Consider the following 25,016-nt stretch of genomic DNA (forward strand, 5'->3'; position numbering starts at 1 on the left):
AACCTCGACTAAGGTTAGCTGCTCAGTAGCGGGAAAATAACCAAGTAGTGTAGAGTTACTTTTTCCCTGCAGAGCTAAAAGTGTTCAATAATAACATGTAAAGTTAACGTCTACCATAACACAGTTCTCTATTGGAGACTTCAGACAAAAGACACACTCCCTCTGCTAGGTTGCTCAATTTGCTTGGGGTGTGTGTGAGACCTTCGCTCTCGCCCACCACGTGTAACACCCACATAACGACACCGCCTCGTCCTCCACCGGGTTGCACACACACACACACACACACATCTGGAGTGGTGTCGTAACGCGGCACTTTATTTTAGTGGCACTGAAGGGGCAACTTGTCAACGGATGGAAATGCAAGTCACATCTTGGCCTTTGGGTGGCATTGAACGCCTGCTTTTGGCCTTGGAGTGGGAGATTCGTTCTTGGCTTTGGAGTGGGATTGGTGATTATATCTTCACCATGGAGTGGGAATTAGGGATCTTCTTATGGCTTTGGAGTGGTGACCGGAAATAATATACTGTCTTTTGTTAGGACAGACCATAACCTCGCCTACTGAAGGGGGGCAGCATCGACCTTACCTTACACATCCTTGACCACCGAAGGGTCAAGACGTACCTGGCGCTCCTCTGGGAGCAGCCAGGTCAACTGTTAAGTTGGCCCATACCAACTCCATCCCCTGAACCCTCCTCCCCACCGGAATATCAACAAGTTCTCGCCAGAAGTTACAATTTCATTTAGGAAAGGAATGGAACCAGTGTTGAACAGAGGTGAACAGAGGTGAACAATGCTTAAGTCAGTGAGAAAAACTCGACAGTAACAGTCGCACCCAAGTTAACCTTCACACAGTGAGGTCCCAGGTACCCAGTGATAACTGCCCGTGAGACCCAACAACAACCAGCGATGTGTTAATCCGTCTACGATAGGAAGGCCTGGGACCACACCTCACTCATATAACACCATCTGTGAGGGAATTACTACACCACGTGAGGTCCCTCATAACACCACCTGTGAGGGAATTACTACACCACGTGAGGTCCCTCCTAACACCATCTGGGAGGGAGTTACTACACTACGTGTTTGCTGTTCAACACCTATTAATCTGTATGTTCACTGTATGTTCCTTTACCTTTCTCTAATGAAGGCTTTTGTTAAACCACCAATGTATGTAATAAGTCATTTGTGTCCAATGTATATTTTCAGCCTTCGGGCTGCAGAATGTTTTCAATAAACCGTTAATTATTATTATTATTATTATTATTATTATTATTATTATTATACAGGGGATTTATTGACGATAACTTATCACTAAACTGGGTTACACAAGTTAGACGAAATTAAACACACTCCTTGGTCATAAATCCCACTCTGCGGTAACTCACGTCTTGAGAATTATATGAATTTAAAATCGCTCGAGGAGGACGTAAGGGTCGGTACAGGACAGAGCTGACGAATGTAAACAAACAGTGCCTAGGTGGAAAAAACTGCTGATGGATGTAAACAAACAATGGACACCCACCTCCTCACTCGTGACATGGACGAATATTAATCGAATGGAAAGTTATAAAATGAATGAAATTATTATTGAAAAAACCGGCAGTCGAGGTGAAGTCTTAGCTATGTCAATGAAGAGGATATTATGTGACCGCTATACGTGAATGTGATGAAGAAAGGTTGCAGTCGAGTGATTGATTGTCACACACACTGAACGCACCATTGTGTTAAGGCTCAAGGTCCCTAGTGGTAAGCCCAGCTAATTCACCCTTGTTTCACGCTCACTTACCCCTCCTGTCCTGATCCTCAAACATTAGTTGTGTCATTTGTATCCCACGGTAACGAATCGTGTGTGTGTGTGTGTGTGTTTAATCAATAAATTCACACAAACACTACAATATAAGGCATCAAGAAACACCTTTAGAGTAGCAATAATTAATCTTTACACCTGTCAGCATCTCGTCCTTCTGTTGAGCTCTCAGGCACGATTTGGTATTGATTATCGGGTTAATAGGTCAAGGTCACACAGTTTTAAAAGGTCAGTCGGTCAAGGTCACTCCATTTTAAAAGGTCAAGGTCACACAGTTTTAAAAGGTCAAGGTCACTCAGTTTTAAAAGGTCAAGGTCACTCAGTTTTAAAAGGTCAAGGTCACTCAGTTTTAAAAGGTCAGTAGGTCAAGGTCACACAGTTTTGAAAGGTCAAGGTCACAATATGCGGAGGAGTGTAGGGGCGTAGTGTAGGGGTGGGAGAAGGTAGGGTGTAGGGTCGTTACCTTCCTTGTGGTCAACATATTGGATGACATAACATTCGTACCAACATTAAACTCTCCATTATGTATTTACTTGTGATAAAAGTGCTATTTATACCTTGAGAACTTAATGATGTCTGGTCTGTGTACAACTTAAAGGCGTTATTTTATTCTTAACATTTTTACCTGTTAATGTTTTGTTTTGGCTCAAATTACACTATTAACCTATGATAATTAACCACTATTAATGTTACCGGTAATTTGATATATATTTACTACCGGTTTGTTGATAATGATAACATATATTTATCACTTAGTTTGGGTGAAACTGTCTACCGAGTGATCTATATTAGGTTGCTATTGTTTAATGAAGCGGTATTTAGCGAGTTAAAATTAGGACTGATATTTCGATGCAACTGTTTTGTGTAATTTAAAGACTGATTTGGGGGAGGGGGGGGCGTAGAGTGCGTGTGTGGGGGGCGTAGAGTGTGTGTGGGGGTAAAGTGCGTGTGTGATGGGGGCGTAGAGTGTGTGTGTGAGGGGGGTAGAGTGTGTGAGGGGGCGTGTGTGTGAGGGGGGGAGTGTTTTGCTTTTTTGTTGTGGTCCTGTGGTTGATCCTGTCCACCACGATTAATAATGTGGTCGGACATGTGATCCTCTGCCCACAACCACACTGGTGGGGTCACACGCTCCCTCCACCACACCTTATTATGTGTCCAACGTGAGAGCCACACCTATTGTTTCACCTGGTTTTTTTCTTCACCTGTTTCACCAGTTCCACTTGTTCTTCTTGCAACAGATATAATTAATCGTCACTCCCTTTCCTCCTGGGACGATTAATATGCAACTCGGCGGCCGTGTACTTTGGTCCAATACACTGACCTCTTTTCTTTTTCCTCTTGGGTTTTTATGAGGTCAAAGGTCAAACCCAGAAACCCGTTTATGTAGTTTGGGTTTCGTGTGTGTGTGTGCCCCACACACACTCACACTCACACTCGAAGGTGAGGGCAGATGTCAGGATACCATGGCATTGATTGTTAAGAGTATTTCCAGTACATTGTTTGCTTAGGTCGGTACGTAGAAGGTTCCTCAGGTGCTGGATGCCACACCTTTAAGGACTTGAGACAAAGGCCAGGACACAAGCATGGTCGATGGTTGGCGCCTCGCGAGTCCTCTACTAGTGACCTACTTCCCAGTCTGAGCCGCGGCCTGCAATGAGGTCAGCTGAGGCGACAAGGCGGCGCCGGGTGTGGAAAAGTTTATATCCTAGTCCTTACATGGCGCTGAAGAAGTGCCATGGGTGGAAGGATGCTGAGCCGGTGTAGAGCTTTGGGGGGTAACTCTCGATCACTCTCAGAGGTCCTCATTGTGTCAGCTGTGTACCACAAGTTGGACGTGTGTAAGGAGTGACCAACAGGCGCCAGTAGTGCCTGTTGACATGATGCGCCATTGTCACCCTGGTCCTGGTGTCCACTGAGCCTGACGGGTCTATTCAGGTCGATAGTATAGTCCAGATACTGAGAAATATGTTAATACAGCGGTGTGGTGAGGTGGTGGTATATAAAAGCCTCGTTGTGGAGGACAGTCACTCGGCTCAACTTGAGGAAGTGGGTGGGGAGGCACCTAACCGTAGAAACCTCTTAATTGCGTGTTTCCTGAGTCATGTAACCGTATTAAGTTACATTAACACAAGGTCACGAGGCACAGCATGGCCGTACATACCGCCACTGATAGGTATTGGTGGTTCCGTCTCGCCTCGCCGACCAGGGTGAGAGCTCGGCCGACTGTACCTTGTTTACAACCGGATGGTTATCTCACCTTGATAATTATCACAACACCGGGTGTCTAGTTGTCATGTTACCTGTTTATCTTCAGGGTCAGCTCCGGTGATTAGATAAGTTGTGTATTAGATCTATAAATAGGGAGAGTGGGAAACTTGGTTTCACCCTTTTCTCCAATTTATCATTTCGCCCCAACACATGCTAGCCGTTCCCTATTAGTACAGGAGGAAACTGGTGTACCCGAAGAAAAAATGACCTGTTTGGTGGTCCACACTAGATAACACCGTACTCAGGTCTGCCCCGGGCTGGGTATGAACCAAGACACCCTGCAGCACCTCCCAGTGTTTTACCCAGACCGTGTGTCAGGTGGTCGTGTTGTCTGCTTATCTCCAAGGACAAACTTCCAGGATTGTTTTTATTTTATACAGTACACGATATAGTTTTTGTTGACAGTTTAACATTAAGTGATGAACTCATTAAGACAGTCATAGACTTTGGTGCCTGTGTGCCCCTACTGCCGGACACACACACACACACACACACACAGGCAGCTTCATAGACCAAATATATCCTAACAATATTTATGTGCACCCATTCTGAAGCTGGCTATTTTGTATTCCATTCATAGATAACTAAAAATTTAACTGTTGACAGCAATTAGTGTAAAGAAAACACACGGGTTATAATAACATTTGGTGTTAGTGTTGCTACAATACATACACCTGTTATAAGGTAATATTGTCAGTGTTGTATTAGGACCGTAAGGCGACCATTGTGTGACCCTGAAGTAATGTTCCTGGTTAGTAATAAGGTTGAGATCTACTACAGGAGGTTAGTTATCAGTCGAGGTACTGTCTTTTGGGGGAACTACTCTCTCTCTCTGTTTTGAACTGTACAGGGAGGAGTGAGAGTGGAGGAATGTTTAGAACTGTCTGCCTAACATACTGAATGGCACCAGATGTGAAAATATATACCTCGTTTTTTTTTCCCAGGATTTCAATATTTCCGACCTGTGAACACGTAGGAAAAAAAAAGACTAACTCGCAACACAAATAATCGGCTTTACGTGTATATGAAAAAAGGTTGAGAATGGCATTGGAACTTTTACCTGAAGGAAACGTAAAGTGTGAGGGTTCTTCAGATGTTATTGGTTGAAACTGCCTGACGGGGATGTAGCCGAGGGAGTCGAATGATGGCGTAGCAGTGTGGAGGGAGGGAAGAGTGTGTGGAGGGAGGGAGGGAGGGAAGAGTGTGTGGAGGGAGGGAGGGAAGAGTGTGTGGAGGGGCAGGGTCGGGCACGCTGACGGAGGCGCGGCTGGTGCAACATTAAAGGGAACCTTCCGTTGCTCCTGGTAGACCGCCCCCTGTTGTCGCCGTCTGTTGGTATCCTTTGTCTCCTGTTGTAACTCCTGTTGTTCCTCATACCACCTCCTGTTTCTTATACATCTCTCTCTCTCTCTCTCTCTCTCTCTCCTACACTAGAGCGGGGCGAGTCGTAATATCCTGCGGGTAACCGAAACAAACTCCAGCTTACGTTTTGCATATTGAGGAAAATTTAGATAGTATGTAGTCCTTGAGGCCTTGTCCTGCCCCGACCACCGCCCTTGAGACACGGGTTCATAAGCACTGTGGCGTCGCACTATACTAAGCCGACCCACTGAAGCTAAACTCTGAACCCCGACCCACTCAAGCTACACTCTGAACCCCGGCCCACTCAAGCTACACTCTGAACCCCGGCCCACTCAAGCTAAACTCTGAACCCTGACCCACTCAAGCTACACTCTGAACCCTGACCCACTCAAGCTACACTCTGAACCCTGACCCACTCAAGCTAAACTCTGAACCCTGACCCACTCCAAAGCTACACTCTGATCCCCGACCCACTGAAGATAAACTCTGATCCCCGACCCTCAAGCTACCTCTGAACCCCGACCCACTCAAGCTACCTCTGAACCACTCAAGCTACTCTGATCCCCGACCCACTGAAGATAAACTCTGAACCCGACCCTCCTCAAGACCCTCGGCTACACTCGACCCACACTCTTACCCTCACTACACCCCCCCGACCCACTCAAGCTACACTCTGAACCCCTGACCCTCAAGCTACACTCTGAACCCCGACCCTCAGCTACACTCTGAACCCCGACCCACTCAAGCTACACTCTGAACCCACCACTCAAGCTACACTTCAAGAACCCCGACCACAACCCACTCAAGCTGAACTCAAGCTAAACACTCAAGCTAAACTCTGAACCCGACCCTCAAGCTACCCTCTCAAGCTACACTCTGAACCCCGACCCCTCAAGCTACACTCTGAACCCCGACCTCCGCTAAACTCTGAACCCCGCTACTCTCCTCTGAAGACCCTCCAGCTAAACTCTGAACTGACCCTCACTCTCTGAACCCGACCCACTCAAGCTAACTCTGAACCCCACCTCTGAACCCCACCTACCTCCTTTCCTCCAACCTGACCCACTCAAGCTACACTCTGAACCCGACCCACTCAAGCTACACTCTGAACCCCGACCCACTCAAGCTGAACCCGCCCCCACTCAAACCTCTGAACCCCGACGCTTCTGAACTCTGAACCCTCAAGCTCCTGAACCCCGACCCTCAAGCTAAACTCTGAACTCGACCCACTCAAGCTACAACTCCGGTCAACACCTCAACCTCACTTCCTCCTTGTTTGAAATATAACTGAGACAGACTAATTATTTTCCATTTAAAAGTTTGGTGTTGGAGGAATTGTGGCTGACACTGATGGTTAGGTTAGGTTAGGCGTGTGGTGGTGGTGCAGGTTAGGTTATGTTAGGCGTGGTGGTGGTTGCAGGTTAGGTTAGGCGTGGTGGGTGGTGCAGGTTAGGCGTGTGGTGGTGGTTAGGCGTGTGGTGGTGGTGCAGGTTAGGTTAGGTTAGGCGTGTGGTGGTGGTTAGGTTAGGTTAGGTTAGGTTAGGTTAGGCGTGTGGTGCAGGTTAGGTTAGGCGTGTGGTGGTGGTGCAGGTTACTGACCGCATGATTACGCCTCACCCTGACAGTGTTTCTTAACGTAGCTGACGAGATAACAGCCACTCCGATAACAATAATACATGGACGTTATCTGGTCACGACCTTCAACTGATCCTCCGGCTTCGTATCTGTACCGTACAATAATGTGTGCACCTGCTCCTTCCACGTGTGTGTGTGTGTGTCTCCATAATATATACGCAGCAAGATAATAATATATTTTTAACAATACTTCAAGTCTGTGAGCCGAGACTTATCAAACACCGATACCTAAAGATTATAATTCTTGATAAAATTTGTGATATATGTAACCTTGCACTGGTTACTCCATGTGGTGAGGTGGTGGTAGTGTGGTGAGGAGGAAGTGGTTAATGTACTGGAGGTGTGGTGCCACAAGTGTTGATTGCACATTATAACATGTACGTTACACACTTTAATTATGCCACACACACACACACACATACACACAGCTGAGTATAAAATCACTCCATTAAGGTCAGCAGCTGTGAAATGCAACTCGCCTTAGTTTCCTCACCAGCCACGTCACACTCAACCATCGTTATCAACAATCAGCTGACCACATATTCCAGTGGCTGTATCTGTTGTTGTTTTACTCTCTTCATCACATGACGCATTACGTTCATCAAGTTCCGACAGATGGATTATATGGTTGTGTGGATGACGTGGATTATTGGTTTGTTATGCAGTGATTGGCCTAGACCTTGATGCTGGGGAGGACGTGTACAGGGTCACCGCCTCCACCTGTAGTGTCAACTTGTCCTTAAATCAGAGGAGATATTAAGGTACCGCGCGCTAAGTCATGTCCTTATCTGCCTGGTCCCCGGCCTGTCCCGAGAATTCCTGGACGGGTAGATTGGAGGGTATTCTTCGTCTGGTGACCTGGCGTGCTGAGCTCTTAAACACACAGCTGTACCTGTAAGTGGTGGTGCAGGTGTGTGGCGCCACAGGTGTTAGTGTAGGTGATATCATGATGGGCAAATCGTACCTGTAATTTATCCAGTAACCTCATTTTATCACCTGTTATCTCCCCCACATGGATAATAATGATGCATGAAATCAGACTGAAAAAATGTCCATACTCTCGACATATCACCGTGTGCCAGGACCCCGAAGCCATTAATCTAGAGGAGTGTTTTACATAGTTGTGAAAGCTTCCATGTAGGTAACAGATTATGTCCTGACGAGGATATTGATAACATCTAGTTTATTATATCATTAGTTGTTAGCGAGGGAGTAAGTAGGCCAGGCAGGTGCGGCCAACACCACACATCTCACCACTCTGCCCACTACTGTACCTCCTTCACCGCCTCCTCTCGGTTGACAAGTGAGGGGGGGGAGAGGGGCGACATTTTTGGGGAAAATTAGAAAGAGGCAGACAGGCCACCACATCACCGGGGAGAATAATTACTGGGAGGAAAGCGACCGTTCAGGTTGTTAACACGTCTCTTGGTAACACTGCACCAACCTACAGTATTTGTCACCCGCCATGAATATTTACCGTCCCTGTGTGTCTGTCCCGGTAACCTGTAAACTCGATAACTCAAACAAATAGAAATAGATTTTGTCGACACTGTATGTAAAGTTTATTTGACAACATCTTAGAAGAGTTTAATATTTAGTATTGTTTTCCCTTTACATTTTGTTTGTTTAGGCTCGTAATGTTTACACGACCACCTGAGAGCCTCCTCAGAGGCCGCCATGTTTACACTAGTTTAACATATGTTCCTGGAGTTAGAGAATAGAACCCCTTAAGATGGTTATTCCGAGAGGTGTTGATGGAGTAGTTTGGATTTGGTAACATCAGAAATGAATAATTAAGTGATATGGATGGTGTGGAGTATCCAGTGGGTGAGAGGGGAGTGAAAGGGAGGTAGGGGTAGAACTATTGAATAATACAAGTTAAAGGAGGGAGTGAGAGAATACCTGGATGAGACAAGTGCGCGTGCGTGCTTGCGCCGATGTCCGTTATAAGTTATATATGCAGTTGTTCATGGGTCATGGTGGTTCATAATAGTTAGGAGGCGCGGTAAAGGCAGGCACACACACACACACACACACACACACAGGTAAATCTTCTGTCCAACTAAGGTCAACATTGAGGTAGACGAGAGGAGCTTGTTTCTCTCCCCCACTTTCGCCCCTCCCTCTACTTCCTCCCTCATTTCCCCATCTTTACCTCTCTTCCCCCCGTCCCTGCCCGTCCTAGTGCAGATGACAGACAAACCGACGTGTGTCACAGGTAGTTGAAACATGGAGCGCCACCTCGGCCCCCTCCCCCTCCCCTTCCTTTAAGTGTGTGGGGGGTCCACCTCCCGCCCACACCGCCCACACCGCCCTCCCGCCCCGCTACATTATAATAAAAGGTGGTGGAGGTGCTCCAGTGCCTGTGAACTGTCAGCGGCCTGTTAACTCTAGTGATATACGGAACGACCTTGTGAATTGTGACCTAACTTGTGAACGTATTTTAAAACTTTAACTTTGTGTGTGTGTGTTCTCTGTTAGTAGAGATTGTAGTTGTAGAGGATGTATGTATTTGTAGAAGCTGTAGTTGTAAGCGTTTGTAAAATGTTGTGTTGTAACTAGTGCAGGGTTCACACACTCCCAGGCTGGCGCGCGTCACAGTATAATGGTACACGGGACTCAGCACCAGCTCAGTGATACAGACTTCTACAGTAAGTGAGTTAACCCCTTAAATGTATAGCTACGGGGTTTCTCTTGTTAGGACCTTACACGTTAGAGGGGTCGCGTGGTTGGGGTAGTGACATTACGTGATTGAGTAGTTTAATGGGTTTAAGAGTTAGAAAATTATCTGCACTATGAACTCCTTAATTGGCTTCAGCAGTCGTTAAGTTTTGTTTTTGTGATCATCAGGTGTCCAGCGTGGTGATGTGCGTGTGTGTGGCTGTCATGTTAATTAAGGGGATTAAATCGGTTTCTATAAATGTAATTAACATAGAAAAACTTGACCTGACCTAACCTAACCTTTTATCCCATCTTGTATTGCCATATTGCCTCTCTCTCTCTCTCTCTCTCTCTCTCTCTCTCTGTGTGTCGCTATCTTGTTCCTCTTCCCTCAGGTGTCATACTACAAGGGAGGAAGTGTAGGTACATCACCTCCCTTGTGTGTGAGAAAGTTGTGTATACATGTGTCTTGCTTATCACCTGTGTCATCTCACGAACTATTAAGGTGTCTTGCCTCCCCCACCCCTCCAGGCTCCACACTTCAACACCTGTCACAGATGTAGTCACCCTTCCTCCCCCCCCCCACTTCCCTTCCCCTACACCTTCTCATAACCTCTTCGCCTCTCCCCGCCTCACCCCTCGCCCCTCCGCTTTTCTCTCCAGCCGTGTATATGGGAGTCACTCTTATCATTAGTATCCATTTCTTCTGTGTGTGTTTCAGTTATCTTTCTCTTCCTTTCGTCTCTCCTCCCTGTGTGTGTTTCAGTTATCTTTCTCTTCCTTTCGTCTCTCCTCCCAACTTGTACATCGTGTCCGCGCGCCTGGGAGTTGACCACGAATCCAGGATGACTCGCAGGAATATCAATGGGTGTGTGAGTCGACCTCTGTTGTTATATCACCACAGGATAACATTTGGGTTCAGCAGACTGTTGTGGCGTAACGAGGACTTTGACCACCCAACTCGTCTTAAGGGCCACGAAATTTGTCTTGATCATAACACCTGCCTACTAACTAATAGGTAGGGGGGGGGACTGTCTTGGCTGATAACCCTGGCTGTGTCGCCGTCAACAGTACACACAAAGGGCTGGGTGTCGGGAAGGTTCTCATGTGCCATCTTTAAGTCCTGTCAATACACTTCTGCAGTAATAATTTTGGGCAGGGCGGTGAAGGTGAGAGGTGAGTGACGTGCGGGGCCAGTGACACCCGCTAGTAACACCTGAGTGACACCTCTGACACCACGACTACCAACCTGACGCCATCACTACCAGACTGACGCCATCACTACCAGTCTGACACTACCACCACTACCATCCTGACACTACCAGGATGGCATTTAGTGATGGGTGTTTACACTTCCTTCAACTGCTGTTTCTCATTTACTATTTTACAATTAACCAAATATTCACAATATTTGTGAATGTACAAATTACTTTTTTATTTTCGTGGTTTAATATTAAGCTTTGTTTGTGAATAAACATTAAAATAGAATAGTTGTGTCGCATCAGTTTGGAATTTGTGTATACCAATTGTTGCTCAGTTTAAGGTGGTAATGACCAGGTTGTGGAGTGATCAAGACACATATATACACACTCACACATACATTAGTGTCCCGTGTTATCTCGGACGGGAGGAAAGGTCACACCAACACGGGAGATGAAACATTGATGGGAAGTAAGAGACCTAAGGTGAGGAGAGGGGGGGGGGGGACAGAGGAAGGAAAATTACCGTATTAGTGAGGGAAACAAGAGGCAGTGTGTTGAGGTTCAGTATACACCAGGCGACTTAAGTGTTGATCAGGTGTACAGTATGAGAAACAACACCCCGTACACCGCCATAGAAATATACAGTGTAGACTGGTAGAGAGTGACGCGCCGGTAGGTAAGAGTGGGTGGTGTGACTTGTCATCAATAAATCTGACGGGCTTGACCTGGTTGTTGTCTATATTATTTAAACTAGAAGATGGACCACCGACTCGTAATGCAAGTCGAGTTTATTTACAGTTTGGTTTTGTGTTTTACTTATGATTTAAAGAAAATGAAGAGAAACAATTTTAACGTGTGTTTATATAGATGTAAACAAGCCTAAGGTGTTTGTGTTTGTTTGCAGGTATTGGTGCTGATGTGTGCGGGAGCTGGTGACGGTGTACCTGTGTCCCGTTGTTTGCAGGCTCCACCACCCAGTAAGGTAATTAAGCAAATGTCTTCATGGTCACGCATTAATGTTCACACGCCCGCGAAATTACGGCTTAGGATTGTGTGTGTTTTAGTGTATGTAAGCCCACCACACACACACACACACACACACACACACACACACACACACACATACTGTATATAATCATGTACTTTTATTCACACACGTGTTTGTACAAGTCTCTAGTCTTATCAAAATCTGGACAATAAAATATATCACACTCGCGAAACAATACCTTGGCCATAGTGTACTTTTCTTACCTTTATTGTATTGTTATTATCACAAGTATAACCATAATTGCGTTTAGTGGCCGTGTTAAGTTGTATGTTTTGTCAGAAGTACAATACAAGCTTTCGGTTCTGTCGAGAGCAATACTGAAGAAAAAAAAAATGGTCTGTCAGAGTTGAAAAGATGTGGCAGTCTTGTTGTCTCCCAGGCGGACAGTTGATGAATAATCTGGTGCTGTGTAGAACCAAGGCGATGAAAGGATTTAAATATTCTCAGGTATAGTGTAAGGCAGAGGGCAGCTTCCTCAGTCTCAAGAGATGCTGTCCAAGGTGGTGTGTGTGTGTACTATACCAGCATCAAGATAAGAGGCTGGGTATAGCGGGGGAGGAACATTTGGTCGACTGGTTATCTCGGTGACATCCGGACCCCACACACACACACACACACACACACACACCACCTAGGATTATCACACATTCAAAACAGCTGGTGTGGTGAAAACATTTTGTAACCGACCCACTGAAACTCAACTCTGGTACGATGATGATAACCAAGTGACTTACAGGACTCACTTACCTTATCCTATGTCGAGTTCCTCTTAGTTATTGTTAAAAGAGAAATAGGGAGCATTGAACCTAAGACCTGATTTATTGAGACTTAGTGATTAGCCTCAACACGGGACAGTATTTTAGGTCTTACCAAGTCCTTCTGTTTCAATGTTATTTGTTGATGTCACGTCATAACTCCTTCAGTAATGTGTGTGTGTGTGTGTGTGTGTGTGAGAGAATTTTTTTATCCTTGGCGTAGTTTGACCTTTGACTGGGTTAATAAGTGAAGGCGAGGTGATGTTGGGGTTATGTGTGGGTAGGTTAGGGCAAGACGTGTATATCTGGCCCTTATACTGACTTACACACGACCCTTATACCTGACTCATGCCTCTTTCTTATACCTGACTCATGCCTCGCCCTTATACCTGAATCCCACATTCCCCTTATACCTGACTCATACCTCCCCCTTATACCTGGCTCTCACCTCACCCTTGACCCTTCCACATGTTTTATAGCCCCACGACAGCTCTGGCTGGTGTCAGAAAATCATTATTCTATCTCTGGCTCAGTTTAACCCCTCGAGTACGATGACTTGACCTCCCGAGTACAGTCTAATCTAACTCGAGGGATTTGGTCAGTGTACTCGGTGATAGTGAAGGGTTTAAGAAGACCTTGTACTCTCAGGGTTGACTTCGTACTCAAGGGGTAAAGATAACTCGCGAACTGGGCACTAGTCCGAGAGAGAGAGAGAGAATTTTTTCGGTTGTCACATGCGGGGGGATGGCAGCCATAAGATCGTATCGTTGTTCCTTCCTTTTATCTCCTCGGTCCGGACGGAGGAGCTTTGACAGTCTTTGTGTGTGTGTGCGCTTCCGTGACTGTGTATGTGTTGCTCGCTATAGAGTTGTTTTATTTAGACCAGGTGAATATAATAATTACACAGGTGAACATGTGATACCTCGACGCCAGTTCCTCCGCCCCTCTCCCCCACCCCCACAGAGGCCAGGAAGCCGTACAAGACAGTGGGAATAACAGTACATCTATTGATAATATTAATACTTTGTTTACATATCGTATCAGTGGACTCGGTATAAATATCCTGTCATAGCTTAAGCTTGTTGTTCAGTTTGTTTGTTTCATCACGTCATCTTGTTTATCCTCTCAACCACGACGGGGGGGTTATAGCGGTCGATGTAGTTTGTTTGTTCTGAATATGTTAACTACGATGTCGGTTTTGAATTGTTGGTCGATTTTTAAGCTAGTTGGTATGGATGATGTGTGGAGGTATGTGTCATAGAGATGTGTGGAGGTATGTGTCATAGAGATGTGTGGAGGTATGTGTCATAGAGATGTGTGGAGGTATGTGTCATAGAGATGTGTGAAGGTATGTGTCATAGAGATGTGTGGAGGTATGTGTCATAGAGATGTGTGGAGGTATGTGTCATAGAGATGTGTGGAGGTATGTGTCATAGAGATGTGTGGAGGTATGTGTCATAGAGATGTGTCGTGCGGAGATGTGGGTGGAGGTGACGGTTGTGTGGTTCCTCCGCTTGGTGTATCGTGTCTGGCTGTAGTGTGTCTTGAGTGACAGTGTAGGCGGTTCATATACACTAGGGCATCACTTGTCACCACACACACACACAGTCAGGATACCCACACACAGTCAGACACCCCACACAGTCACACCCCCCACACACACAGTCAGACACCCCACACACACAGTCAGACACCCCCCCACATACAGTCAGAACCCTCTCTACAGACTGCTCAGTTTCCCCAGTCGTCATTGTGTGGGGTAGCTCAGGCGATACGAGAGCTTCACACCCACTGAGTTAATCTGCTAATTCCCACAGGTCTTGTACACACACTACATAAAAACAAGTGTTACTCTTAAGTACTACAGTGTTAGGGAGAATATTCCGGCCCCCAACATGAGTGGAGGAAAGTATATGGTTGAGTGAGTGTCTGGGATCAGTAACACGAATGTATCTACCAAGTTGTTCTTTGAGGATAACAAATGATAAATAGTATAGGAACAGGTTGCGATGGTGTGTGTGTGTGTGTGTGTGTGTGTGTGTGTGTGTGTGTGTGTGTGTGTGTTTTATCACTATATATACAAAAGGTGAAATAGGCTTGACGGGGAGGGGCAGGTCATTAGGGACATAAGACACAGCATCTGTACGGTATACTGAGCCTAAAGGTACAAAAGGGAGGCACTGTACACGACCACCTTAAAGTAGCTTCCTGAACCCTTAATTTAGACACCCATATACAGCCGTGAGTCTCCTGGGAATGAGCACACCTCTCAGGGCAGGAGGGCGAGCATTGTGTGTGCTGTGATAAATGAGACCAGTTATTGAAAATGATCCTCGGAATAAGTGAATTAATAAAGTGTCCAGCTGTGCCTTGTGAGGTTAGGATATGTACACAGTAGTGGGTTAAAAAGTGGAATAGCTTGTAGGCTGTCAGTATGAGGGTCTCCGTGAGCTTATAGCCAAGGCCAGCCAGTCGTGTTGGTGCTGAGAGGAATCTGACGTCCCCAGTGGTGGTGGTGTCTGCTCTTGGCTCTGCTCACTTCATTGACCTCCGTATAATATGGAGTACAGTCCAGTCTTCCTTTAACCTGGCGTCGTGTTGTGTGATGCAAATCCAACAACCTCCTCCCTGCATTACTCTCTCAACGTGACCACTATTTTCGCATCCATCCGTCCGTGATTGTACGTACAGGTGTCAGTTTTTACATTTACCTGATTGATTTAATTGATTTTATCCCATGGAAACTAAACACTATAGTAGTTTGGGTCAACATATTTTCTTTGCTATTTGGGCTGAGTGGGTCATGTTTCTTGGTGGTGTATCAGTTAATATAAAATAACGGAAGGCACAGGTAGTGAACCCCAGGACCCCTCCCCACATAGTCAGGACCCCTCCCCACATAGTCAGGACCCCTCCCCACATAGTCAGGACCTCCCCACACACACACAATCAGGACACGGGAGGAAACACGCACTAGGCGGAGTTTACTGTACACTCAGGTTATAAAACTTGCTTGTTTTTCTTCTTCACATCTTTGTCACATACTAGTGTGGTGTTAAGAGTTGCGCACTTGGCACCTTCTGGACACGTACAACCTCTTGCCTCTATCTCGATGTGTGCCAGGTTAATGTACAGTCAACTACTAAAGTCCGTTTGTCTCTCCCCCTCTGAAACAGGACCCCCCGAGATTCAAACTAAAGAATCCGAAGCCTTTGTAGACTGAATAATGTATCAGTACTGCTTCGGGTTCATGAGTCAGATTATCTCGGCGGTTCATAGTTCAGAGGGAGAGAGACGAACGGAACGGACTTCAGTAGTTGACCGTCTAACGTTCACACTTGCCGTCACAACACTGGCAGGTAGACTACTGCAGCGAGTCACAGCAAGGATTTTCTTATTGTTTACTTGTCTGGTCTTGTGTACGTCTCTCTTGCTCTTGTGTACGACCCTGGGAAGCAATAATCGTGTTTGTCTTACCTTGAGTGGTCTGCCATAGAACATAAGTTGAAACACTGGCAATTTAACAACACAGTTCTCAACCCCTAACATGCTTCCCCTGTGTGTGTGTGGATGGCTGTCATTATATCTCTATTGGACACACACACACACACACACACACACACACACACACACAGCCTCTCAAAATAACACCCGAAAAGAGTATTGCAGGGATAAGGAAAACGAAAAATATACCCAAGCAGCGTTAGTTCGACTGTTTTGTACATTACTGCACACAACAGTAAACACAGCCTTTAAGGAGGATTCACTCGGGGGTGAGGGTAGAAACTTGTAAAAATATGATATGTTGACACACAACATTGTCTTAAACAGTGAAGCTCCGCTGGTTCGATTCCCAGCTGGAGTGGGTTTGTCCTCTGTCAACCAGCCTTGTCATACACAATATAATTAGTCCGCTTGGATGCCCTTGCTGGTGGTGGAACAAACCCTGGGTGGACGACCAAGGGGGGGGGGGGAGATAACTCACTACTGATCAGCGTCTGGCCGGGCACTTAATGAGACTAATGCAGTATGTTAAAGAACCAGGATAACAACATTTAAGGGTATTATTATTATTGATATAAATGAGAGTATGTGATGAACAGCGGCACTAACATGTTACTTACTCCCCACACGCTGTAGGTAAACACTGAGACACGTTCAAGATAGATAGTTAAAGGGGAGAAATAACGATTGATAAATATAGTTATACACAACGCCCCGAGTACTACAATGTACACTTAAACATGGCGGCCGTGTGAGTGTGATAGCGTCTGGTGATGTGATGTGATGTGCCTTATCATCACCTGTCTGGCGAGCCCCACCCACCCCCTCCCCCTCCTCCTTCCCCCTCCCCTCCTCCTTCCTCCTCCTCCCTCCCTCTCCCCATCCCTCCCTCTCCCCACCCCTCCCTCTCCCCACCCCTCCTGCCATGAGACACTGGACACTAGACGGGATACACGTTGAGGAGATGTGTGTGTGTGTGTGTGCTCTTGCGTAAGCTGTTGACACGGGAGGGGAGGGGAGGGAAGGGGAGGGGGGAGGTAGATTACATTAACAGGAGTCAATAGGAACTGATCTCTCTACACACACGCGCACACACACATACACATCTAGACCTTGACTGTGTACACTTAAAATTTGCCAAATCAAGGGTTGTGTGAGTCACCCTGTCGTCTTAGTATACTGTGCACGTACAGAGATCGGTGCACGTATAGCGATTAGTGCACGTATAGATATTAGTGCACGAATAGATATTAGTGCACGTATAGCGATTGGTGCTTATAACAGGTTCTTAAAAATGGTCTTCCTGATTTTAAACATTTGTAATAAAACACAACTAAGCCCTACATCAAAAAGTAAGAAATGTTAAGAACGAAATAACTCTTTAAGTTTTATTTACACGTTCTGTTTGAGGTCATATTGTGGTCCGTGTAAACATCAAAGCTGTATTTAGTTTCACCTTCATCCATTTTTAATCCTGTTTATAATCTAACTTTGTATTTTCTAATAGTCTCACATATCCTAAGACCCGACCCGATCTAACGTGACCCGACCCGACCTAACCTAACCTGACCCGACCCGACCTGACCCGACCCGACCCGACCTGACCTGACCTGACCTAACCTGACCCGACCCGACCCGACCCGACCCGACCCAGGAAATCGTTCATTCATACCGTCTTAAAGTACCTTGTGTCAGGATGGGGGTCAAGTGAGTCGTAGTGATGTCCCGCCAGGATAATGTAGACACTCATCATTCTGTCACTTTATATAACTTGCTGACAAAACCTATGACCCTTCAGGCTTTTACGCCCTTAATGCACGAGTCATGAAGGCAAGCATGAACTTAGCATGCTTCCCCGATGGGCGCTGCAAACGCTTCTGCGCTTCACCTTGCACAGGATATAAGGGGGTGCCCAATAAACTAGCCCCCTCGGAGGCAATCTAAAAATCTATGATGTAGATAAGATTCTATAGCGTGTTCTTCAAGATACCCGTGTGCAGTGACTGTTAACTAGGAGGTCGTGTGGCTGCCGAGCTTGTGACTTAAAGAATATTGTCCCTAACCTAACCTATGGTGGTGGCAATCTTGATTTATTTTCTATCAGTTGGAAGTAAACACTGTAGTAAGGAAAGGTACAAGACGAGTGAGTGTGTGTGTGTGTGGGGGTGTGTGTGGGTGTGTGTGTGGGTGGGTGTGTGTGGGTGGGTGTGTGGGTGTGTGTGTGGGGTGTGTGTGGGTGTGTGTGTGGGTGTGTGGGTGTGTGTGGGTGGGTGTGTGGGTGGGTGTGGGTGTGTGTGGGTGGGTGTGTGTGGGTGGGTGTGTGGGTGTGTGTGTGTGGTGGGTGTGTGTGTGTGTTTGTGTGTGTGTGTGTGTGTGTGGGTGGGTGTGGGTGTGTGTGTGGTGGTGTGGGTGGTGGGTGGTGTGTGGGTGTGTGTGGTGTGGGGTGTGTGGTGGTGGTGGTGTGTGGTGGGTGGTGGTGGTGTGGGGTGTGGTGTGGTGTGGGGTGTGTGGGTGGGTGGTGGTGGGTGTGTGGAAAACGACAGAGCATTTTAACTTATTTACACTCGACGCAAAGGCGAATCTAGGCATCCACAGTGATTCACAACATTTCATATTATTTCGCTGGTCGTCTCTTGGTTGTTTTGGCTAAAGTAAATGAATTGATGAGAAAAGTTGGCAGGCCTGATGGTAATTGATTGTTTTCATTGTATTGGTAATTGCCTTGAATCCCACGATAACAACCCTCCAGTACGATAACCTTACCTCGATGCGATAACTTAACCCCTCCAGTACGATAACTTAACCTCAGTACAAACCCCAAAAACAACCCAAAAAACCCCACAACTTACCCTCCATACGAAATAACCTCATACGATAACCCCTCCAGTACGATAACTTAACCCCTCCAGTACGATAACAACCCCTCAGTACGATAACAACCCCTCCAGTACGATAACAACTCCTCAGTACGATAACTTAACCCCTCAGTACGATAACTTAACCCCTCCAGGTACGATAACAACCCCCTCACATACATAAAACCCCTCCATGATACTAACCCCCCCGTATAACAACCCTCATCATAACCCTCAGTACGATAACCACCCCTCCAGTACGATAACAACCCCCTCAGTACGATAACAACCCTCCAGTGCGATAACAACCCCTCAATTACGATAACAACCCTCCAGTACGATACTTAACCCCTCAGTACGATAACAACCCTCAAGTACGATAACTTAACCCCCTCAGTGAATAACCCCCTCCAGTACGATAACCTTAACCCCCTCAGTACGTAACTAACCCCCTCTCAATACGATAACTTAACCCTCAGTACGATGTAACCCCTCCAGTACGATAACTTAACCCCTCCAGTACGCACCCTCCAAACAACCTCGATAACTTAACCTCCAGTACGATACTTCCAACAACCTCATACGATAACCCCCTCCAGTACGATAACCTCCAGTACGATAACCTCCAGTACGATAACCCCCTCAATTACGATAACTTAACCCCTCCAGTACGATAACAACACCTCAGTACGATAACACACCAACGATAACCCCCCCAGTACGATAACAACCCCTCCAGTGCGATCTCTACCAGTACGATAACAACCCTCAGTACGATAACTTAACCCCTCCAGTGCGATAACAACCCCCCGGTACGATAACAACCCCTCCAGTACGATAACTTAACCCCTCAGTACGATAACAACCCCTCAGTACATTAACCCTCGTACGATAACCCCTCAGTACGATAACTTAACCCCCTCCAGTACGATAACCTTCCTCAGTACGACTAACCCCCCTCGATAACAACCTCCAGTACGATAACTCAACACCCTCCAGTACGATAACAACCCCTCAGTACGATAACTAACCCCTCAATTACGATAACCCAACCCCTCTGCTTAACCCCTCAGTACGATAACCCTTACCCTCCAGTACGATACAACCCCTCCAGTAACGATACCCATTCAAACCCCCTCAGTACGATCAACCCCCACCGTACGATAATAACCCCTCCCAGTACGATAACAACCCTCAAGTACGATAACAACCCCTCCAGTACGATAACTAACCCTCAATTACGATAACAACCCCCTCAGTACGATATTCCCCTCGGTACGTACTTAACCCCTCCAGTACGATAACAACCCCTCCAGTACGATAATAACACCTCAGTACGATAACTTAACCCCTCCAGTACGATAACAACCTCAGTACGATAACCTCCAACAACAGACGATAACCCCCTCCGACGATAACAACCCCTCCAGTACGATAACTTAACCCCTCAGTACGATATAACCCGGTACGATAACCCCCTCAGTACGATAACCTCATCGACTTACGGTACATTAACCCTCAGTACGATAACAACCCCCTCAGTACGATACAACTCACATAAACCCTCCAGTACGATAACTTAACCCCCTCAGTGCGATAACAACCCAGCCGATAACTTAACCCCTCAGTACGATATAAACCTCCAGTGATAACCTCTCCAGTACGATAACTTAACCCCTCCAGTACGATAACCAACCCTCCAGTACGATACAACCTCAGTACGATAATAACCCCTCCAGTACGATAACCCTTAACCCTCCAGTACGATAACTTAACCCCTCCAGTACGATAACTTCCTCAATTACGATAACTTAACCCCTCCAGTACGATAACTTAACCCCTCAGTACGATAATAACCTCCAGTACGATAACTTAACCCCTCAGTACGATAACCCCTCCAGTACGATAACCCCCCTCCAGTCGATAACAACCTCGTGATAACAACCCTCCAGTACGATAACAACCCCTCCAGTACGATAACTTAACCCTCCAGTACGATAACTTAACCCCTCCGGTACGATAACTTAACCTCAGTACGACTAACCCCTCAGTACGATAACTTAACCCTCCAGTACGATAACTTAACCCCTCGTACGATAACAACCCCTCCAGTACGATAACTTAACCTCTCAGTACGATAACAACTCAGTACGATAACTTAACCCCTCCAGTACGATAACAACCCTCCAGTACGATAACCAACCCCTCCAGTACGATAACTTAACCCCTCCAGTACGATAACTTAACCTCAAGTACGATAACCCCCCCTCAGTACGATAACAACCTCCAGTACGATAACTTAACCCCTCCAGTACGATAACCCAACCCCTCCAGTACGATAACTAACCCTCAGTCACGATAACTTAACCCTCCAGTACGATAACTTAACCCCTCCAGTACGATAACTTAACCTCAGTACGATAACTTAACCCCTCCAGTACGATAACCAACCCCTCCATTGATAACTTAACCCCTCCAGTACGATAACCTCCAGTACGTAACAACCCTCAGTACGATAACTTAACCCCTCCAGTATGATAACCTCAGTACGATAACTTAACCTCAGTACATACTTGCCCTCCAGTACGATAACTTAACCCCTCCAGTACGATAACTTAACCCCTCCAGTACGATAACTTAACCCCCTCCAGTACGATAACTTAACCCCCTCCAGTACGATAACTTAACCCCTCCAGTACGATAACTTAACCCCCTCCAGTCTCAATTACAGGAAGACCATTAGTGTATGAATGTATTAGTTGTATACGTGTTGCAATGTTGGTAGTTTTCATACAGTCACCAGGTGGATAGACATAACCACCTATGGCTAGTCTTATGCCTCTATAGACAGTAGTGAAGTACATGAACACAATAGCCAGATTAGTGAAGACATACATCAAGAACCTGAATTAACTGATGACACGTGGAGGTAATAGCGATGATGTAATCTTGTATTAAACATGAGTCATACTGGTGATGTTATGAAAGATCCTTGGCGCGTATGATGCCTAGGGGGGGGGGGGGTGACATTAAGGGTGCCAGAGCATTGTTTTAGTTCATACCGGTGCAGGTTAAGTACAGGAAGTTAGGTTAGGTTAAGTACAGGAAGTTAGGTTAGGTTAAGTACAGGAAGTTAAATGAACAGACTCACTTTTTCGTTGCTTGTACTGCACTAGTCATAAATATAAATAATACAAACATTAGCAAAGTAAATGTGTAAATAAAAGGTGTGATATAAACTAAGTCTCAATAGTGGGCGACCTCCTGTGGGCGTGTCTGTGGCGCTGATAAACACGGGAGTTAATATAGAAGTGAAGATAAACATTAGTGGAATATAAGAGGAACGAAGTAGGAGTCTAGGTCTGGAGACGAGCAGAAACACAGGTAGGTAGATAGATAGGTAGGGAGGTAGGTTGATAGGTAGGTAGGTAGGTTGATAGGTAGGTAGGTTGATAGGTAGGTAGGTAGGTAGGTAGGTAGATAGATAGGTAGGGAGGTAGGTTGATAGGTAGGTAGGTAGGTTGATAGGTAGGTAGGTTGATAGGTAGGTAGGTAGGTAGGTAGGTTGATAGGTAGGTAGGTAGGAAGGTAGATGATTATATATAAATGAATATAGATGATAGTGATAGATAGCTGGATGGATAGAATGATAGGTGGGTTGAATGATAGATAAATAATGGAACGTTGAGTGATGGACCAAGTAACAAGAGTCCTCAATACACACATTACGTCCCATCTGTTCGTTGTGTTTTGTGTCGGTGTTTAAACGACCTGCTAGAGCCGTGAGTCACCGTTCAGTAGATGTTAAGTTATCTTGAAAAGTATATTATGTTTTTCTCTTGGTTTATAAAGTTATTTAATTTTACTATTTTTCTGGTGGAATGTGTGTGACTTGAGTGAGGGATGTTGGCTGCTATTGTTCCCAGGTAGTTGGTACGAAAGCTGGAGTAGTCTCAGAGTAAACACGAGAGGTCTTGGATGGGTTTATTGTTACTAAGCGATCATTATGGTACATGTTTATTGTGACTTGAGTTCTGTAGAATTAATTATTACCAGACTTTCAAGGGAGTAGTTGTGTTGTGTTTGTTAAATGGACTTTAATGTGAAGTACAGATCAGTTGCCAGACATCTTAGGTACCTGTAATATATGGTACTTAAGCTGTATACCTGTAATATATGGCACTTAAGCTGTATACTTGTAATATATGGTACTTAAGCTGTATACCTGTAATATATGGTACTTAAGCTGTATCCCTGTAATATATGGTACTTAAGCTGTATACCTGTAATATATGGTACTTAAGCTGTATACTTGTAATATATGGTACTTAAGCTGTATACCTGTAATATATGGTATTTAAGCTGTATTCATTTTATATTACACGTGTTTTGTATTTGCACTCCTAGAAGTAGTAATACCTAAGTTGTGGACTTAGGCCTACCTGAAAGAATAAGAGTATCAACTATTGTATCATGGGTTCAGTCTCAGGCCCGGGACAGGTGTGACCCCCCCCCCAAACATCGCAGGTATCCGCCGGGTGCTCCAGTACTAACATTGGTCAATAAACAAAGAAGAGACCCACCTCCCGACCGACTAGTGAACTGGTAGTTGTGTAATAAATAAAATCAGGTTTTGTTTACAGTATATTGTATTTTCTGCGACAATTAGCAAGGTGATTGTATCTCAAATTTCAGTGGGTACAAAACGCGCATTGAATTGACACAAGGTGGATCACTGTTGAGGTTTGTGTAACTCATGATCCACCCAACACAACCGGGAGGCGGCAGATAACAATGTTAGCGCGTCACCACAATTCACCAGAACTTGAATGTCCTCTGAAACACGTGTGTTGTGGAGAGGGTGAAGGTAGTTATTTTAGTTGAGTGATAGTGACTGATGCCTTAGTCTGTTAGTGTAAATGTGCAGGTATAGTGAACCGGTGAGGTGCATGCGTGTGTGTGGTGGCAGTGTATGTATAGCGAAAAGGGGAATGTGTTTGTGTTGCTGGAGGGCGTGGCATGTAACAACAGTGCCAACAGGTGTGGTGGTGGCGGTAAACTTGGCACTTTTTGGTATCAGGTGGGGATTGTGGGGTCGGGCAGCGTGCCATTGTTGTTCACAGCGTCTCTGGGGTGGCGTGTTCCCTGCCAAGAGTTCTATGGAGAGCATCTCGTTGTAGGTGTGGGGCTGTATGTCTCACACCTTCCTTCTGCTTTACGCCATCACTATTTATACTGACTTTCTCACATCCTCTATACACCACCGACCGCTTACACCAGCCAGTAATTCCCGTCAGATTTTTACTCCCAGGAATGAAGTGTCGTTGTTTTAAGGTTAATAAGCATCGTTTGTCCGATTTTTCCTGGGCTGTGTAAGTTGGTGTCACAGTGGAAAGTTGATGGTATCCCTGATCATTATTGGACCCGTTTAGCAGTAATGAATAAAACCCTTTTTAAAATAAAACTAAATAAAGGCAATTTTTCCCAGTTTCCTTTCAGGTGGTCTTACTGTGGAACAGTTTCCAGTACCTGTTGAAACTGATCAGGTCGACCTGAAACAGAACCCGGAACCATTTATATATCACGGCGTCAACACCCTCCCAATGATGCTGGTTGGGAGGAGACGGGAGTTGTTGTTTCTCGCAGGAGGAGGTTATGAGTAAATAAAGTTTAGTTTCCTTGAGAATTATGACTGGTTTATATCTATCAGCATTATTATTATTTACTTGTCTCTAACTCGTGTGGGTGAAAGGGTACATCAACCTCAAAGGTGGAAGATAATATAAGATGGAAGGCAGGTGTTGGAAGCGACAGTAAGGAGCCAACACCGACTATAGATATACCTACTGTACAGTATACATATTCACATAGTTTACAGAGCAGGTCTTTAACCTTTACATTGTCTCAACGTTCATATAG

At 45.6% G+C, this 25,016-nt stretch overlaps 1 protein-coding gene across 6 annotated transcripts in view; it reads left to right on the forward strand.

Moving 5' to 3' along the window:
* LOC121878082 overlaps positions 1 to 25,016 on the forward strand; it is a 75,848-nt gene that overhangs the window by 32,791 nt on the left and 18,041 nt on the right. For 5 of the 6 annotated variants that reach the window (XM_042384074.1, XM_042384070.1, XM_042384075.1 and 2 more), the window contains one exon: positions 11,840 to 11,917. The exons of the other annotated variant lie outside the window; for it this stretch is intronic. The gene's annotated coding sequence lies outside the window, so the exon portion shown is untranslated. The remainder of the gene's footprint in view (positions 1 to 11,839; positions 11,918 to 25,016) is intronic. 6 annotated transcript variants of the gene reach the window in all.

The sequence above is a fragment of the Homarus americanus genome, unplaced genomic scaffold, assembly GCF_018991925.1.
Source record: "Homarus americanus isolate GMGI-L3 unplaced genomic scaffold, GMGI_Hamer_2.0 scaffold45562, whole genome shotgun sequence".
Taxonomy (NCBI): domain Eukaryota; kingdom Metazoa; phylum Arthropoda; class Malacostraca; order Decapoda; family Nephropidae; genus Homarus; species Homarus americanus.